Consider the following 14268-nt stretch of genomic DNA (forward strand, 5'->3'; position numbering starts at 1 on the left):
CTGTGATCCGGAGAGCAAAACACAAAGCATGATGATGTGAAAGAAGTGGTGCTCACCTGGCTTCGGGAGCAGCTGAAAAACTTCTTCTCTACAGGAATGCAGAAGCTAGTTAAACGATACAACAAATGTGTTGTCTTGCATGGGGACTATGTGGAAAAGTGATATATTCAGTTGTTCACAATTACTTTTATTAAAGCTGTGTATTTTTCCTTTACTTTTTGATTTACCCTCGTATATCAGTGGCAACCTGAAGCAGAGTGTCAGTTTGAAACCTAAGATATTGCTGCTGTTAGAGGTCCTGTATCTGTGTGCTAATGGCTGTAGTGTGCACTAAATGTTGTGCAGCCCACTTAACACACACTAATTTGTTAGCATGTGCTAAACCCATTAGTGCCTTAGTAAAAAGATCCCTAATTATGTATTAAAAATTAATGTGGGAAGGAAAACTAAATAGCAGAAAAGGATCTTTTCTCCATATCTGACACTATGAAATGAGTATTTAATTTAAATTGTAATGAAAGCTCAGTTGATAAAATCGTTGCATTCCTATCATTGGTTCAGTTTAATTTTATCACTTTTGATGAGCGAAAACACCCTTATTGTTTGTCTGTGGCTGTAGAATGCCAGGAGGGGCTTTGAAGGCAAACATTCATACATACATATAGCATGGTGGGTGTGGCTAAAGTATTGCTGCAGCAGCTGAGAGCAGAGACAATCCTGGCATCCAGCAGTGCAGGTGGAGTCTCCAAAGCCTAACTGCCTGGACTATTTGGGATGCAGCAAGACCCTGTTCTGGGATTGGACTTTGTGAGAAGCTAAAGCTCCTGAGCTCACCTGAAGGGAAGGGGTATTTGTGCATGTTAAGCTGTAGGGGTTGATATTGACATGAGTTCCTGCCTGGTTAAGCAGAAGACACGTGAGCTTTTACTGGCTGAAAAGCAGAGATAGTTCAACAGGTTGTGTTGAGATAGAATGTTAAGTGGTGCAGGAAACACATTTGGATGCTGAATGTCAGAAGATCTGCAGCTCCTGTAACCTGATCTGTCTGTGTGCTGGTTGAATTTGCTTGTGAGCCAGAGCTTGTAAGGAGAGCAACTTGCATTCCAGCTCTAGAAAACCCAAACATGATGGAGTTACATCTGTGATACATGGAGATCCACCTCAAAGGGTCTAACACTACTCCCCTCCTTTTCTGGAAATAAGGAAGAACACAAATGGGAAGATAATGTACTGTAGAATAAGAACAATATTAATGGAAATAAAGTGTGTTTGGGGGAAGGAGGAGCAGCATCTTGGTGAACAAAATACTGTTCCTTTTCATACTGCAAGACCAGTGGTGGGCAACCTGTGGCCTACAGCACCATGAGAAATATACACTGAAAACATTGATAGCCAGAGTTTAAATGATTTTAACTACCGTACCTGTATTTCACAAATATTTTCAGAAAAGCCACTCTAGCAGTTTGTTTCCATCATTTTGTTACATTTTTTATTTATTTTTCACAGATCATCTATGGAGTTCTGTGCATTTCTGGTTCCGACATTATGTACTGTTGTGACTCACTGGGGATAGTACTGATACTCATGCAACCCTGTGTGTTTAAAGGTTGCCCATCCCTGTAAAAGACCAATCCGGGTCAATGAGCTCTATCCTCTACTTACTGATGGAAGCAGAGAAGCTGAACTCTTCCAGTGACTTCACCTCATAAGAAGTGATGCAGCCTGGAACTTGTCAGTATTTTTCTGCCTCTAGCAGATGGTGCAGGTTGGACTGGTGCAGCAAGATTTCTTGATAGAGGCCTGACTTCCTAAGTGCAGTCCAAGTCCCTTGGCTGGTGATTGACTTGTGAGCATTGGTCCACTAAGGTTTTAGAGATGTCATAATTTTAAAAAGCACTAGTGAAAAAAATGGTACAATTTCTTGTGGAAGATCAACAACTAGCTTTAAATTGTGTGTAATATGTTTCCCCAAAAATAAGACTGTCTTATATTAATTTTGAGTCCAAAAAACACATTAAAGCTTATTTCGGGGAATGTCTTATTTTTTTTTTTTCATGAACAGCAATCATAACTCCCTTCCTGTCCTCCATCCCAATTCTTTCTCTTTCCTTTCTCCTCTCTCCCATGTGCAGCATCTTTCTATTCCTCCCTCCTATCCCCCTGTTCAGCAGAACCCCACTAATCCTCCCACCGTGAGACTGACTTACCTCTTTTCTGAGGCCTCCAAAAATAGCAGCAGCGGCATTGCGCTGAACAGGCTTCTTTGCAGCCTTCCCTCTGCCACGTCACTCTGGTTTTAAGAAAGGTTTGGACAATTTCCTGGAGGAAAAGACCATAGTCTTGTTATTGAGAAAGACATGGGGGAAGTCACTGCTTGCCCTGGATCGGTAGTATGGAATGTTGCCACTCCTTGGGTTTTGGCCAGGAACTAGTGACCTGGATTGGTTACCATGAGAATGGGCAACTGGGCTTGATAGACCTTTGGTCTGACCCAGTAAGTCTATTCTTATGTTAGGGCTTATTTTGGGGGTAGGGTTTATATTAGGAGCATCTTTAAAAATCATGCTAAGGCTTATTTTCGGGATAGGTCTTATTTTTGGAAAACACGGTATTTACCTACCTGGAATTTCTAGGAAATTATGCAAAAATACACAATTACTGAAGTTTTTATGTGTTTGCATTGCATATTAATAGATTTTTTCCAAACATAATCTGAAAGGAAAGAATCTGAAAAACTTTAGAATGATTGTAGAGTTCTGTGTTGGAGTTTACATGGAACTATATTCACTAAACCTTCCGATCCTGTACCGACAATCGAAAAATCAGTTTTACTGGTTTTGTGATCATTCCCCAACCTGATTCACTAAACTGCTGTCCTATCAATCTGTGATCCGATCTGATCCTGCTATGCAAATGAGTAAAAACCACATGCAAAATAGCCAAGCGATTGATTCACTAACAATTGCTTGGCTATTTTGAATCGGGTTTTACTATAGTAAAAACCAACTGCCTGCTTTTTTTGTTTTTTTTCTTTTAATGGCACTGATATTTTCCATGGAGGGGCCTAAGGCCTTGATTGGCTCAGGCACCTCGGGCTCCTCCCTTGGGAGGGGCCTGAGGCGTCTGAGCCAATTGAGGACTTCCTTAGTGAGTACCTAAGGAAGTCCCTGATTGGCCAGGCACTCACTAAGGAAGTCCCTGATTGGCTTAGCTCAGGCCCCTTCTAAGGGAGGAGCCCGAGGTGCCTGAGCCAATCAGGGCCTTAGGCCCCTCCCTGTGCATCACATGATGCACCGGGGCGTGGCCCTAGGTCCAGATGCATCGTGGGAGGCTATGGAGCCAGAGGGACTGAGCACCCCTCCTGCTCCCAACTTTAAAGGTACTGGCAGTGGGGTGAGGGGAATGGAGAGGGGGCGTCCGGTGGCAGGAGAGAGTCGGCATTCCTCCTGCCATTTGTTTTTTGGTGGGTGGAGGGAGTCGGGAGTCGGCCCGATGGCAGGAGAGAGTAGGAATCTCTCACTCACTCCAGCCATAATTTTGTTTTATGTTTTTAACTTTCTTTATTAAAGTATTTCAGAATACAAAAATCTTTAAAATCTTATTTCAAAAATTCCTATATATTATTATAACAATAATTAACACTTTCCTTTATTCCAAGCTTTGCAGCTGATACATTATTATAATATTAACCATTAAGAATATCCAAAAAGAAAAAACAAAAAAATAACTAATCAAAATCATATTCATTATTAACATGATTATTCAAAGCCCCACCCCACCCATGAGGCCAGAAGGCAACACAGTTGAAATAACTTCAAACCTTTATGATTTAATCTGGTGTAACAGAATCTTCCCAAGTTTTATATTTTAACCATACTTTTTGAAAAGAAGATATCTAATTTCTTTTCATTGCAGTTAATTTAGACAAAAACAAATTTTAGCTTGCATTTTAATATATTAATTGAAGGTATATCTCTTTTCTTCCAATATGAAGCTAATACCATTCGTGCTGATGTCATGACTAATCCAATCCATTTCCTATGAAGATTAAGTATTTCCAAAGATACCATATTTAATAGACAACATTCATTAGTTTTATACACTTGATAGCCCAGCACCATTGATAGAAAACTCATTACCTGGCCCCAAAAAATTTGCACCTTGGGACAATTCCACCAAATATGTATAAAAGAGCCTTGAGCTCCACACATTCTCCAACATTCATCTGAGCCTCTACCAAACATAACTTTTAAACGTACAGGAGTATAATACCATTGATATAGCATTTTATAAGAACATAAGAAGTTGCCTCCGCTGAGGCAGACCAGAGGTCCATCTCACCCAGCGGTCCGCTCCCGCGGCGGCCCTTCAGGCCTATTGCCTGAGCAGTGATCCCTGACTATTTCTATAACTTACCTCTTACTCCTATCCCTATAACCTGCCTCTACTCCTATCTGTACTTACCTCTTACTCCTATCCCTATAACCTGCCTCTACTCCTATCAGTACCCCTCAATCCCTTTGTCCTCTAGGAACCTATCCAAACCTTCTTTGAAGCCCTGTAACGTGTTCTGCCTATCACAGCCTCCGGAAGTGTGTTCCATGTATCCACCACCCTCTGGGTGAAAAAGAACTACCTGGCGTTTGTCCTAAACCTGTCTCCTTTCAATTTCTCCTAGTGCCCCCTTGTACTTGTGGTTCCCCGTAATTTGAAAAATCTGTCCCTGACTACTTTTTCTATGCCCTTCAGGATCTTGAAGGTTTCTATCATGTCACCTCTAAGTCTCCGCTTCTCCAGGGAGAACAGCCCCAGCTCCTTCAGTCTGTCAGTATACGAGAGGTTTTCCATTCCCTTAATTAGCTTAGTTGCTCTTCTCTGGACTCTCTCAAGTACCGCCATGTCCTTCTTGAGGTACGGCGACCAGTACTGGACGCAGTACTCCAGGTGCGGGCGCACCATTGCACGATATAGATATACATCTAGAAATAGATATACATCTAGAAGAATTTACTGATAGCGATGTTTCTGACTTTGTCCTTTTTCTTCAATCATTAGGTTTCTCATGTTCACCTTTTTCTCCTACCCATGAGAAAGGTCATTCTTTAGATATTGTTAGTTTCTTTGATCATATTCCTCAACAGACTTTCATAGATTTGGTTCGTTGGCAACCAGTCCCTTGGACAGATCACTATCTTGGTTAGTTCTCACTCCCTATTTTTATGTCTCCTATTGCGATGCAATCATTACTGAAAAAAACTGTTACTTTTAGAAAAAAAATCTGTTCAGAGCTTTTCTGGTCTCAAGTTTTAACTACCCTCCCTTGTTCTCCTAGGGAAGACTCTACTGATGTAATCTGGTCCAAATGGAATTCTTTTACAGAATCCACTTATCATTCTTTAGTTCCAGTTACTACTAAAATGATTACTGAAGCTCGGAATGCACCATACCTTTTGTTTTTTCCTTTTCTCTATGCCCTTATTGTAACTACACCGCCTTTCCTTCTTTCCATGTTAGTTATTATTGGATTTTTATGTTATTATGTTTAAAGTTGTTTTATTATATTATGTACATCGCTTAGAAAATTTGTAATAGGCGATCCATCAAGAGTTAAATAAACTTGAAACTTGAAACCATGGCTCTTACCCTTTCATAGAATCTTGAAACAAAACTGTAGAAACTTAGAAAAGAAATGGAAAAAATCTCGATCTGACTTGGATAAGTTAAATTAGAGATGTGCATTAGATCCTACAATCTTGAACTTAAGAAAGCGAGAAAATCCTATTATGGCTGTAAAATAGTCAAGTCCACTAATCAAAGTAGCACTCTTTTTAAGCTTTGGCGTTCTCTGACCAACACTGTATCTAAAACTGATCATCTCTGGTCTCCCTCTGCTGAAACTTTAATTTCTTTCTTTCAAGATAAACTCTTCCTTATCAGACAATCTTTTCCTACAAATGAAATTGATTATCTTTCCATACACCCCAAACATTCTACAGAGGAAATACCAACTGATCGCTTTTAGCACTCATTTACTTCAGTTTCCAAACATCAAGTTCTCAGACTATGCGAAAGGATGAGAAAATACAAATGCTTACTTGATCCCTTCCTATCTTATTTATTTCTCAATATTCCTCCCCAAGCTATTATGTGGTTAACTGCTTTACTGAATTTTTCTTTGGAAAATGGTTATTATCCCAGGACAAGCAGGCAGGTATTCTCACATATGGGTGACGTCATCCGACGGAGCCCGGACGCGGACACCTCACAAGCAGACTTGCTTGAAGAAACTTGAAGTTTCGAGTTGCCCGCACCGCGCATGCGCGAGTGCCTTCCCGCCCAGCATAGGGCTCATCTCCTCAGTTCTTAGTTTTCCGTGGAGCCAAGAAGTCCGTCTTTGACTCTCTGCGTTTAACTTCGTTCACTTTTTGCCTTCTCTCAACCGCGGTTGGTGTTTTTTCCTTCACGAATCACTGTTTTATTTTCTTTATTTTATTTTAGTTAAAAAAATATATATATTTTGTCTGCTTTCGTTCGTTTTCCGGGACGGGCCGCAGCCTGAGAGCTTCGACTTTGTGGCGGCTATTTTTCCACCTATGTCCCGGCCTGCTACAGGCTTTAAGAGGTGTAGCAAGTGTCAGCACGTGATCTCTCTCATGGACCCTCACAGACGCTGCCTCAAGTGCCTTGGGCCAAAACATCATTCTAGGTCGTGCCTGCCTTGCCAAACACTTCAGCCTCGTGCTTTCAAGCATTGTTGCATTCTGGTGGACAAGCTTTTCAAGATGGAGTCTCCTGATCCCTCGACTTCGAAAGCGTCTTTGGCCTCGACTTCCATCGAGACTCCTTCTGCGCCTACTGCTTCCACCTCGAGCCTCATCAGACCTTCATCGTTTGCAGCGGCTCTTGCTTCAACGTCATCTGCTGTATCTTCCCCTGTTTCCTCAGGTCAGATAGCTCAGCAGTAGGTTCCACTGGTGATGATTAAAGTGTCCAAGACTTCTAAGTCGAAACACACTAACACTATCTCGAAGGAACCTCCAGCCAAGGCAGGTGGTCCGGTTTCAGATGCGGATCCATCCTTGGTGGCTTTTTTCCAGACAAATGTTAGAGAAGCAGTTTATTCAGTTCCTTACTAACATGAGACCTAAACTGCTTCCTCTTATCCAGCCTGGGCATTCAGCAGACTCCGGCGAGGTCGAGGCGCTTCCTATGCCCCAGTCTGAGCTTCCACATTCTTTGCAGGGAGCAGAGTCTCTGCGAGTGTCTGGTCTACCATCCAAGCACGAAAAGCAAGGAGCAGAGTCTTTGAGAGTGCATCGAGGTTCCTCCACCAAGTCTCTGGAGCTTTTATCTACAGCCTCTAGTCCTATTCATACATTGGCATCGGCTGCTTACGTCTCCAAGGCGAAATCTCCTCGATCCTCGAGATCTGGTTCCAGACACAGTTCTCACCACCATTCGAGGCCTTCATCGAGGCATTCTTCCAGGCATCGTTCTTCTCAGGATAGACCATCTTCCTCAAAGCCTCGATCTACTCCAACCTCGACCAGACCACCGAATCCTCATTCGAGGTCTCCGATACCGGACCTCGAGCATATTCCGGTCTCGATTGCCTCGTCTAAGTCACCAGGTTCCTTTGATGCCTTTTTCCATGCCGAAGCTGCTTCTTCGACACAGGCTGCCTCGATGTCCTCGAGTCCTTCTCGAGGCAAAGCATTGGCAGATCAGCTATCTTTCTCATCTTTCCTGCGACAGATGGCTGTACACTTGGATGTACAATTGGATACTGGCTCCAAATATTCTAAGGAATATCTAGAAGTCATGCATCTTCCTCAACCTCCGGCAGAGTGTCTTAAGCTTCCACTTCATAAGCTTTTCAATCAGACTTTTGCTCGATGCATGGAGACTCCTTTTTCCATACCAGCAGTTCCAGGAAAATTGGACTCGAGGTATAAAACTGTGCATCGCAAAGGGTTTGACAACTCACAGTTATCTCATCAATCCCTGCTTGTTGAATCCTCCTTGAAGAGATCCCATCCTTCCAAGGTCTATGCCACAGTTCCTCCTGGAAGAGAGGGGGAAACTATGGACAAATTTGGACGTCGCGTCTACCAGAATGTGATGATGTCCTCTAAAGCCCTCAATTATAATTTTTATTTCATCACTTATTTTGAATTTCTTCTTTCTTTTCTACCGAAGTTTTTGGCTTATTTGGATAACCACATGCATTTTGAGTTTCAAGAAGTCATTGCTTCTTTCTCTCAATTGTGTCTCCATCTCCTCCAATCATCTTATGATGCCTTTGAGTTATCTGCCCGAGCGGCTGCTTGCTCTGTAGCTATGCGTCGTCTTGCCTGGCTTCGTACCATTGACATGGACTCTAACCTTCAAGACAGCTTAGCTAACCTTCCTTGTCAGAGCAACGACCTCTTTGATGAATCCATCGAGGCAGCCACCAAGAAATTATCTGACCATGAAAAATCATTTGCTTCAATAGTCAGACCTAAACCAAAGCCAGCTCCTGCCAAGCCTGCACGCCCTGCTGTTATCTATCAAAGCCGTTTTGCTCCAAAGATGGCTCCTTATACTCGCCCTCCTCTGAAAAAACAGCAACCTCAGAAGCAACAGAAATCCCAACCTTCTGCTGCACCTAAGGCTTCTCAGCCTTTTTGACTGTTTACAACAGAGCATAACCTCCACCGTTCTGTCTCTGTCTCTTTTTCCCCCTATAGGAGGTCGTCTCCATCATTTTTACAACCGATGGACGTTAATTACATCCGATCTCTGGGTGCTTACCATCATCAGGGAAGGATACTCTCCATTTCACTCAGGTTCCACCAGAGCTTCCTCCAAGAGAGTATCCTTTCAATCCATCCCAGACCACCCTTCTTCAGGAAGTTCAAGCTCTGCTTCATCTCCATGCCATCGAACCAGTTCCCTTGGAACAGCAGAACAGGGGGTTTTACTCCCGTTACTTCCTTGTTCCGAAGAAGACGGCGATCTGCGACCCATTCTGGATCTCAGGGCTGTCAACAAATTTCTAGTCAAAGAAAAGTTTCGAATGTTGTCCCTGGCATCTCTTTATCCCCTTCTCGAGCAGAACGACTGGTCATGCTCTCTGGATCTCAAGGAGGCCTACACTCGTATTCCCATTCATCTGGCCTCCCATTAATATCTCAGATTTTGGGTGGGGAATCTGCATTATCAATACAGAGTTCTACCCTTCGGCCTGGCCTCGTCTCCTAGAGTGTTCACCAAGTGCCTGGTAATGGTAGCAGCAGCTCTAAGAAATCATGGTCTTCAAGTATTTCCTTACCTCGACGACTGGCTCATCAAAGATTCCACATCTCAAGGGGTTATTGTAACGACCCAAAGGACTACCTGGTTCCTACAAAGTTTGGGATTCGAAATCAACTTTCCCAAATCTCAACTTCAGCCCTCACAGAATCTACAATTTATTGGAGCTGTTCTGAACACTGTCCAACTCAGAGCATTTCTTCCACAACAACATCTGGAAGCTCTTCTTCAACTCTGTCACACAGTATCTTCCCGCTCTTCCATCTCAGCAAGACACATGATGGTACTTCTGGGTCACATGGCCTCCACAGTACACGTGACTCCTTTTGTCGGACTTCACCTCTGAATTCCTCAGTGGACCCTGGCATCTCAATGGACACAGGTTTCTGATCCTTTTTCTTTGAAGCAGTCTCTCCGTTGGTGGATGCTCTCTTCCAGTCTTTCCAGAGACATGCTTTTTCAAACGCCCCCTCATCAGAAGGTCCTCACGACAGACACTTCAACCTACGCTTGGGGTGCTCATCTCGATGGTCTCCGTACTCGAGGCCTGTGGACCAGTACGGATCGTCAGTGTCATATCAATCAGTTGGAACTCAGAGCCATCCTCAATGCTCTCCATGCTTTTCAACATCTCCTTCACGACACAGTAGTCATTCGCACGGACAACCAAGTCGCCATGTATTATGTCAACAAACAGGGAGGGACAGGTCTGCCTCCCTTTGTCAAGAAGCTCTGGAGGTTTGGGACTGGGCAATTCGCCACAACACCTTCCTCAAAGCTGTCTACATTCAAGGGGAAAAGTGTTGCTTGAGAACTTGAGTCGTCTCCTGCAACTTCACAAATGGGCTCTCCATTCCTCACCTCTTCACCACATTTTTTCACAATGGGGAATGCCACAGATAGACCTCTTTGCCACAGGTAGACCTCTTTGCGGCTCCCCACAACTACAAAATGCCTCAGTTCTGCTCCAGGATATACTCTCCTCACCGCCTCGAGGCAGATGCTTTTCTTCTGGAACAGACGAATCTTTTCCTCTACACATTTCATCCATTTCCTCTCATTCTCAAGACTCTGGTCAAGTTGAAGAATGATCATGCCACCATGATTCTAATCGCTCCTCGGTGGCCAAGACAACCCTGGTACTCCCTTCTACTTCAACTCAGCAGCAGGGATCCATACCTTCTACCAGTTTTTCCTTCTCTGCTTACACAGAGTCAAAGATCTCTGCTTCATCCCAACCTGCAGTCTCTACACCTGACAGCCTGGTACCTCTCAACATAACCCCTCTTCAGTTTTCTCAATCTGTAAGAGATGTTTTAGAAGCTTCTAGAAAGCATACCACTAGACAATGCTATCACCAAAAATGGACTAGATTTTCTACATGGTGTTTTTCTCATCATAAGGAGCCTCAGCATTCCTCCTTATCTTCTGTTTTGGACTATCTTTTGCACTTATCCAATTCTGGCCTCAAGTCTACATCTATACGAGTCCATCTCGGTGCAATTGCGGCTTTCCATCAGCCTATTGAAAGGAAACCCCTCTCTGCTCATCCGATGGTTTCCAGGTTCATGAAAAGACTTTTCAATGTTAAACCTCCTCTCAAACCATCTCCTTTGGTTTGGGACCTCAATGTTGTCCTTACTCAACTGATGAAGCCTCCATTTGAACCAATTGATAAGGCTCATCAGGGGGAGAGAGAGGAGTCAGGCACTGGATGAAAGGGGAGAGAGAGGAGTCAGGCACTGGATAAAAGGGAAGAGAGAGAAGGGGCAGATGGTGTTAGAAAGGGAGAGGAAGCAGACACTGAATGGAAAAGAAGAGATAGGGCAGATGCTGGATGGAAGGGAGAGAGAGAGATGTCAAACACTGGATGGAAGGGGAGGGTAGAAAGGGATAAGGCACTGGATTGAAGGGAGAAGAGAGAGAGGTATCTCACTTGGAAAGTGGTGTTTCTCATTGCCCTCACTTCTGTTCGTCGAGTCAGTGAGCTGCAAGCTTTAGTTACTGACCCACCATTCACGGTGTTCCATCATGACAAAGTGGTTCTTCATACTCATCCGAAATTCCTACCTAAAGTGGTCACGGAATTTCATCTCAACCAATCCATTGTTCTTCCAGTGTTTTTTCCAAAGCCTCATTTTCACCCTGGAGAATCAGCTTTTCATACTCTGGACAGTAAATGTGCTTTTGCCTTCTACTTGGAACACACCAAACCACACAGATCTGCTCCTCAACTTTTTGTTTCCTTCGATCCAAATAAGTTAGGACATCCTATCTCTAAGTGTACCATCTCCAACTGGATGGCGGCTTGTAACTCATTCTGCTTTGCCCAGGCTGGATTAACCCTTCACAGTAAAGTCACAGCCCATAAAGTCAGAGCAATGGCAGCTTCAGTAGCTTTCCTCAGATCTACACCTATTGAGGAAATTTGCAAGGCTGCTACTTAGTCCTCGGTTCATACCTTCACTTCTCACTATTGTCTGGATACTTTCTCCAGACGGGATGGACAGTTGGCGAAATAGTATTACAAAATTTATTCTCCTAAATTGCCAACACTTCCACCATCCCATTCTGGTTAGCTTGGAGGTCACCCATATGTGAAAATACCTGCCTGCTTGTCCTGGGATAAAGCACAGTTACTTACTGTAAAAGGTGTTATCCAGGGACAGCAGGCAGCTATTCTCCACCCACCTCCCCTGGTTGGCTTCTCTGCTAGCTCTCTGAACTGAGGAGATGCGCTCTGTGCTGGGCGGGAAGGCACTCGTGCATGCGCGGTGCAGTCGACTCAAAACTTTGAGTTTCTTTAAGCAAGTCTGCTTGTGAGACGTCCGCATCGAGGCTCCGTCGGATGACGTCACCCAAATATGAGAATAGCTGCCTGCTGTCCCTGGATAACACCTGTTACGGTAAGTAACTGTGCTTTTTTCTCATTCTATGGGACAAATAACACTTTCTCCCCTTCTAAAAAAGGAAGATTTAGATCCTACTGTTCCTTCTTATTATCGTCCAATTGCTAATATACCTCTTTTGACGAAAATATTAGAATCAATTGTAGCTCGTCAACTCACCAACTACTTAGAGAAATTCTCTCTACATCAGCCATTCCAACGTAGGTTTCATTCGAATTTTAGCACCAAAATCCTACTGATCTCTCTTCTCTCAGAAATTCAACAAATTCATCTTCAAGATAACTATTTTATTTTATTTTACTTCAGTTCGATCTATCTGCAGTGTTTGATGTGGTTTATCACGATATTCTCCTTCAGTTACTCTCAGATATAGGTCTTCACCATGCAGTTTTGGACTGGTTTTCTAAATTCCTTTTATATTACTCTTACTCAGTGAATTTTAAAGGTAATACTTCCAACTCTTGCAACCTTCTTGTGGAGTTCCTCAGGTTTCTCCACTCTCTCCAATTCTATTCAATCTTTATATGACCACCCTTAATATTTTTAAGCTGCCTACTTGAGAAACTCTATTCACTCACGTGGATGACATTTTCATATTGATAGATCCGGACACTTCTGATTTAGTATCTAAAATAAATCTTTGTATCTCTAAACTTCAAGCGTGGGCCCAGTCTGTCCAGATGAAACTTAACACATCTAAAACCAAATTATTATGGCTAGGCCCAAAATTGGATTGTCTTCCTAGTTCTGTAACATTGGCTTCTGGATCTTCTTTACAAATTGAGTTTTCTGCTAAGATTCTGGGAGTCCTCTTTGACTCCTCGCTTTCTTTAAAGGAACAAATTAATTCTGTGATTAAGAAATGCTTTTTTAATCTGCGTATGCAGAAGAAGGTCAGACATCTCTTTCATCACCGTCACTTTTCTATATTAGTTCAGTCAATTATATTATCACAGCTTGATTACTGTAATGTCATCCACCTCAGTATTATGAAAATCTGCCTTTATAGATTACAACTGGTCCAGAATATTGCAGCGAATCTGATTTTTTAGAAACGCAAGTTCGATCATGTTACACCGTTGCTTCAGTCTTCATTGGCTTCCTGTTTATTTTAGAGTTCAGTTTAAATGTGCTTGTGTTATTTTTAAAATTCTTTATGGTATCTTCACTCCTCTGGTTTCTTTATCCTGGAATCTTTACAGATTCTCTTTTTCAAAGGGCAACCAACAATACAAATTATCTCTCCCTTCCAGAAAAGGGATTAGAGGAGTTAAGCTTTTTGGCCAATCTTTGATTTTTAAGTTTTCTCAAATTTGGAACTATCTTCCATTCCATATAAGAAGTTCTAGTTCTCTTCTATATTTTTGTAAGCTTTTGAAAACTACTTTATTCACTAAACATTTTGGAAATTAATTCTTTTCATTTTTTTTATGGTTTATATTTTTTTATGTTAATTATTATTAACATTTTTTTAATGGTTTATATTATTTTATGTTAATTATTATAAACCGGGTCGAGCTTTCTTAGAATGAAGACTCGGTATATAAAGCCAAATATTAGATTAAATTAGATAACAAAGAACCTAGTTGTTTATTCCAAATATTTTGTTCATAAGTTTTTCCAAGTATCTTTTCCCAAGCTGTCTTATACCTTGAAGGTGGTATTATAATTTGAATAAAAGCATTGTAAAGTCGTGAAATGCTTCCCCATGTAAAAATGCCTTCTCAACTAATGTAGGTGACCGAGTTAATTCTTGTAATACTCTTTTATGGTAAAAATAATTTATTTATCTATAATAAAATAGATCTTGATCCTCCAGTCCATAACTCCTGCCATAATTTTGAAGTGGTGGGCAGTGGCGGGGGTAATTTTTTTTTGTTTGATGGGGGAGGGGACACTTTATCAGGAGGAGGAGGGGGTCTTTTTTATTTTTTTAGTGGGCTGATATTTTGCGTGTGTAATACACGCAAAATATCTGGCCCATTAAAACAAAACAAAAAAAAAAGCCAGGAGAAACCCTGACAGCAATGACAGGAGGCTGCTTCTCCCTGTCACTACTGTC

The 14268-nt window shown here is 42.3% G+C and overlaps 1 protein-coding gene across 3 annotated transcripts in view; it reads left to right on the forward strand.

The window, feature by feature from the left end:
• The window catches only part of TRAPPC8 (trafficking protein particle complex 8), a 392175-nt gene that overhangs the window by 273550 nt on the left and 104357 nt on the right, over positions 1–14268 (forward strand). The gene's annotated exons all lie outside the window — the stretch shown is intronic.

The sequence above is a fragment of the Geotrypetes seraphini genome, chromosome 2 (genome assembly GCF_902459505.1).
Source record: "Geotrypetes seraphini chromosome 2, aGeoSer1.1, whole genome shotgun sequence".
Classification (NCBI taxonomy): domain Eukaryota; kingdom Metazoa; phylum Chordata; class Amphibia; order Gymnophiona; family Dermophiidae; genus Geotrypetes; species Geotrypetes seraphini.